This window comes from Etheostoma cragini, chromosome 22, assembly GCF_013103735.1.
Source record: "Etheostoma cragini isolate CJK2018 chromosome 22, CSU_Ecrag_1.0, whole genome shotgun sequence".
In the NCBI taxonomy this organism is placed as follows: Eukaryota; Metazoa; Chordata; class Actinopteri; order Perciformes; family Percidae; genus Etheostoma; species Etheostoma cragini.
Genome location: NC_048428.1, coordinates 6569168 through 6575371, shown reverse-complemented (window position 1 = coordinate 6575371; position 6204 = coordinate 6569168). Strand labels below are relative to the sequence as shown.

The 6204-nt window shown below is 41.1% G+C and overlaps 1 long non-coding RNA gene across 1 annotated transcript in view; it reads left to right on the top strand.

Moving 5' to 3' along the window:
• Positions 1-6204, top strand: part of LOC117937746 — a 12489-nt gene that overhangs the window by 410 nt on the left and 5875 nt on the right. The window contains exon 2 of the long non-coding RNA XR_004655230.1: positions 2904-2908. This is a non-coding gene — a long non-coding RNA (uncharacterized LOC117937746). The remainder of the gene's footprint in view (positions 1-2903; positions 2909-6204) is intronic.

Genomic DNA, 6204 nt, shown 5'->3' with positions numbered 1-6204 from the left:
GTCACATGTACTGTACATATGTGGCATTACACACGCATTCTCCAGTCACGGACTAAAGGCACCCAGGAGAGCTTGGTGCATGCAGATGAATGTCTCCAGTACCCAGAACTCTGTGTTTATCCGCCAATAAATTCCAACTGGAGGAAGAAGGGTTGAAAAGAAGGGTTGAAAAGAAGGGTTGAAAACGGACAACTTTCTCTCTTATAATAACAATAGCAATCATAAACACTTACACATTGGTTGTAGACAACGTTTACCTGATTTAACTTCACTACTAAGGCTAAAAACTTATAATAATAATATCAAACATGTTTGATTTTGTCGGAACGTCCACACGGGAGAAAGTCTGAAGTTTTATGAACACCTTACACCAAACGATGGAGACGACGGGAGCTCACGCCAACTCTAGCAAGACTCTCAGGATTTCCTTCTGATTTGGAAAATAGTCTGCAATAGTGGAATTGCTGAAAAAGTCATATGTCGATTTGAGGTCGACATTAGTTATTATTTTAGCCAATTCTTAAGTAGAACTCACCAAAAGAAACCAAGTAAACAAGGCACATTGGCAAAAAATAGATATATTAAAAGCATACGGGTCAATCAGTCTGGTCAGCCAGCCAGTCTAACACCCAATCAGCCAGTGTGCCATGTAAGTGGGCCGCTACAGATGCTCTCTAATGAGCTAGGAATCTCTGATCCAGTGGGCCTCGCCACATTCCACGGACTCTAATAAGACCATGTCCCGCTCTGTGAGCTGATAGCAGCTTCATTAACCACACTATGAACTTGCACAGAAAGCCAATAGGGGTTTTTACTAGGGTTTTATTACGCAAGAGGAACCAGGGCCAGTTTAATTGGAGCCAACGAGGAAGGTGGGAAACAGTGGAAGAGGGGGCGAGGTGGTAAACTGTGTTTCATCTCTGCCTTTCTGCGATTCTCCCTGATCTTGAGGAAATCGGAGGTAGAGGCAAAAGGAGAGATAAATATGACTGGTTCGCAAGAAATAGGATAATACTCCTGAGGATGAGTTCATGTTTGTTCCTTTGTCATTCCTGCACAGCTAACCTCAATCCTGTTGTGCCGCTGGCAGGTATCAGGCGCTGTTTGAGGCGAGGAGATTTGATGTTTGACAGAATCAAGCTTGGGCGTTTTTTTCAGATGTTTTAGAAATGTGGGTTCATTCTAAGTATGTACCTCCATTCTATAGTTAGTTCAGGGCCTATATTTATCCAACCTCTCAGTGTAGATTTTTCATGTCAGAGTGCAAGAGGAGGCACACGACCTGTACTCCCAATTTTAGCTGCAGAGATCCATATGAAGTATAGGCCTTGTTGTCTGTGACAAGAGACACTCGTAGCGATGCTGTGATGAGAGAGATACAGTACTATTGTCCCATTTTTTGCATTTTCTTTGAACACAAATGTGATTCCCTATCTCGTGATGCACACTCAACACATCTGGATGAGTTCATGTGACATTGTGGGGGTGTGACTAAGTGCTGGGTCCCATGGACTATCCACAGATACAATACTGATCTATGTGTGCCTGCCAGCAGAGCCACTCGGAGCTCATGCTCAAACACAGAGCTGCCTTTGTGGCTTCCACCCTCACACCCATATTGTCCTTGACCGAACCCACAATGAAAAGTGCTTGTTTCCACCCTTCCCTTGTAGCATCTCCACCTTCCAGGGATACAACACTTTACAAAGCCAAAATGTTGTAATTAGTCAACATATTATTGACCCTCCCGTTGTCCTCTGGTCAAATTTGACCCATTTTAAAAAAAGTTTCTATATCAGAAATGGGGGTTTCTACCATTTTTTGCAACCAAATTGCCCAAAGCAATACTATGGATGGTTCTCTTTACAAGTAAAATAAACGATTAGTTCACTACTTTAAATGAATTTGGGAGTTTTACTCAACTTTAAAAACTCACGTGAAGGCAGGGGGGCTTGGCTTTCCCTCTTTCATTTGCGGTGCTCCATGTGAGACACTAAAAACACAGTCACATGACAGGGGGCTGAGGGCATCGCTGAGGCCAAGATTGGATGATATAGCAATTTACTTTGATTTAACTTTAGTAATGATTGGCGTATTATTGTAATAATGCAGCCACAACAGCAAAAAAGAAATTAAAAACTAAGTGAGGCTTATATAGGTTCTTTCACCAGCGGGGCAGCTAAGATAATCAGGGCAAATGGGCAGTTGCCAAGGGCAACAGTAGCCTGTACCTGTGAAAGTCCTTGTCAGGGTCATCCTTAAGAGGAAGCTGTTGAAGTTTTCAATCTTGCATTGCCAGACCAATGGCCTGTCCGCCCATACACTGCTGGATAGGAGAAAACAACTGTCTGCGTTGATTGACTTGTTAAACCAATCCCAATCGTCTTGGTATTGGTCTTGGTGAATCTGCAAAATAGTCCCGGGAAGGAACTTTGTATTGGTGGAACAACCAAAAAAAACAACAACCACCAATCAGTCCCAAAACGTCCCAGTTAGAGAGGAAATACCCTGTAAATCTTTACAATCATTTTCCGAATAAACCAAGCAGACCTGCCTTAATGCACCATCCAAATCTTTTAGAAAACTTGGTGTTTTCAGCGGTTAGCTCGCTAGCTCGAAGGTTGTTATTGATCCCGAACAGAGGAACAGAGTTCTGCAAGGCGAGGGATGGATGATCCAGCGATTAGTTACCAGTATATGAACTGTTGCTGCTCCAGACTAGGGTCATCCTTAAAAGGATTGCCTTGAACATTTTTGGCAAACCTTTGAATGAAACATTTATTAATTTATTTATGAGGGCTTAAAAAAAAGAGGACTGACTGGAGCTGACTTTCCCTGTGCAGTGAAACTATTTTATATGGTCATATGTCAATAATGATTGCTTTAATTTGGCTCCTTTCAAGTGCCGGTACTGTATTCCCAAGTTTGTCCAACGATATGACTATGACAATGATTTTGTGTTGTAAAGGAATATGTCTAAAAAGAGGCAGCATGAAAATCTGACCACTGTCACGAAGTCATTTGTGTACTTTAATCATGTTGAGAGGGGCATTTGGATGGCTTTCCTTCCCCTTCCAGCTCCTAACAGCAGCTTAATAAGTTTGAATAAGTCCCTCTCTGTAGGGCACCGGCAGCAGAAGGCTTGTTTTCAGTCTGTCTTATATCATTTCCGTAGCTCTTTCTTACCCACAGATCTCTAATTTGTACATACTGGAATACAGTGAGGCAAAGAAAAAAATACACTCCAGTATTTCAGGAATTCACCAGCCACCTACAAGTGACATCTGAAATTAATTGTGCATGGAGGAGTAGAGGGAGGAAAATGTTTTCCATAGAAGTGAAACATGTGGAGGCCGCAGTCTATATTGCATGAGCAATACCGCTGAAGGAAAACAATCTTTTACACTGAGGGGGAACGAAATACTGCGGCTTTGATTGGAAAAATAATAGAAAATAGAGGAGCCCCAAGTTTCTGATTATAAAAACAGAGTCTCTGAATGGTATCTTTATGATTTCCTGGAATGAATGCCATTATGTCTGAATGGATGGGAGCCAATGGAAACCAAACACAGAAGTGTTTGGCCTAAAACAATGTTAAAGGGTTATGCTGCTCATTTTAACATTTGCACATGCATTATTTCTGTACGGCAATACAGTTTAGTGTGCACTTGCATCAACACTTTAAATAATGAAAAGCAACCATTGAATTTCTATCACTGGAATATGTAATCAGGGACTTCTCCACAGAATTGTTAATGCCATAAGATGCTCAGATTAGGTGTCATACCAAATATATTGTACAGACCCAATCATAATTGTTTGTTTGTAATAACTTCAGAGTAGAAACCCCCTGCGTCTCGTCCATACAATATAACGGCGCTGATCAAACACGGACATGAAACAGCTGCATAGACTCTCGTGTCATTCATCTAAATGCATGTTTGATGCTTTCATATGTCAACACTTTGACTAACGTTTAGCTGGAGGGTTCATTTATCTATCGGACTACAGACTAATGGAAACGTCCAACCGGCAGTGCCATGTTTGGAACACTAGATGATTGGTTATTTAAAGACGCTAGCAAAGCAACACAGGACAGAAAATAAGCACAGCCAAAACATCAGATAGGCCGGACCACCGTGTTACTTGATCTGTAGTCTCACATTACCAGACCTTCCTCCACAGTGCTGCAAAGGAGGGTCTGGCTAGTCCACACAGCATTCTGGGATGGGAGAAAAACGTGCTCTGGTTTATTGGCATATCTTTAAACCAATCACAAGGATGAAAATAAGCCTCAGGAAGGATCTTGTTTTGGTGGAACATGTATAAAAGCCCAAAAGCAGTTTTAGTCGTGCAACAGAAAACTCAGACTGGACAGATAGTCCAGCTAGCTGTCTGGATTTACCCTGCAGAGATTGTAGGAGCAGTTAACCCTAGTCCTCATATACCCACCAGAGTTTAGAACACCAACACAAAGAAAGAGGAAGGGGACTGACATCTGGCTGAATTTCTGGCAGCACCTGAACAATCCCGGAAGTGGAACGTTGTGGAAATAGAATATTTTATCTTTTAACCGTTACAGTTACGCCTGAAAATGACGGTTGTCGATTTCACAATATCTCCGCAATTCAAATTAACCCATTTGTCAACCCAGAAGTGATTTTTGTGTCAGCGCAAGGTCACTGTGATCCAGTCTATAGTCTAGCTTTACTAACATTAATGGATGCATGGAATCTTATTAATATGTATTTATTAATATTATTATTTTAGTGATGAGTCATACAAAAATGTAATGTTTTAAAGAATCAGGTGCCAGTTATTGGTGCACGCAGAAACAGAAGCACATAGTTGGTTACTACTTCGCTCAACCATAGAGAGAATGGAACATCCCTCTTTGATTGATCTGCTCATTGCTCATAGACATATGCAACTAGTCACTGGGAAGGCATTTCTTGGCTATAAATAATCACAAGCCCCAAAAATGTTTTGGAATCAGACCACTACAATAAACTATTTAGAAAATACGGTCTTCTATTCTGTAGCTTTTATAACCTGTGACTCTACTCACCGAGAAACAGTAAAGTAGTCCTTTCAGAGCAGAGTGTGGACTATAACTAGCATTGTCGCTGTGCATATTGTGCATGTCCATAGGAGCGTGTATCTACACAGCCAGGTCTGTCCAGCTAAGGGAGCCCAGGCTGGAGCTGATATGCAGGCACTCACACAGCCGATAAGGGCCCAACTGGCTGCGGTGCAGACTGTAGATTAAGCTCTTATAGAACAGGGAGACAAAATCTGGCTCATGAAGATGCGGAGGGAGAGGGGGTGTTAGTGATCAAACACCCAGCACAGGGCCAACATTGTTATCTCTACAACCCCAACACTGTACCCTTCTGTCCTTGGAATAGCATTGTCTATAAACATTAACAGTACACTTTCATGTCAAAAATCAATCAGTTTTCCCGACTTTGCGTTAATACATTGCAAACGAAGGCTGTATGGATAAAAATGAACTTCGTGAAAATTCAGTAAGAGTTTAGAATATCTGCCTTGACGTAGCACTTATAACAGAATCCTGATGAAACTGAACAGGATATTTGGAGATTAAATACAATAAGAGTAGTGGGGTCACTGATTACCAAACATTTTTTGAAAATTATCTCAGCAATTCTTAGAATATTTCCCGGTAAGAAGTACGTAATTTGGACCTTATTATATAGTCATTCTACACTGGCGTATTTAAACTAAAAAAATAAACAATGTCGTTGACCCACCAAGAATTACATCAGCTACTTATCAACCAGCATCTTTACAGTATGGGAACGGAAATGTCCATTACTGTTACCATTACCATTATTCTTATGTCTCATTCCAACGAGTTGATGAACCACTGAAACGGTTTTGGAAACATTATTTTAAGGAACAAAAAGAATCTTTGGTGTTTGATCGATCGATATTGAAATCGATCAATATCAATAAATAAGGTATCCGTTGTATAACCGTGTTGCATTGGATGTAATCAATGACAAAACAATGCCATGTGGCCGAAAACAATCCCCCCACCGCCCCACAAAAAAGAATCAAGGTTTGGATCGAACTGTGGGTTAAAAATCGTGATATGAACCGTGGTGTATCGTTCCAGCCCTAAAAAACAACAAATATGTCCACAGGAAAGTGCAGTTTAATGAAGTACCCCTGTTTGCC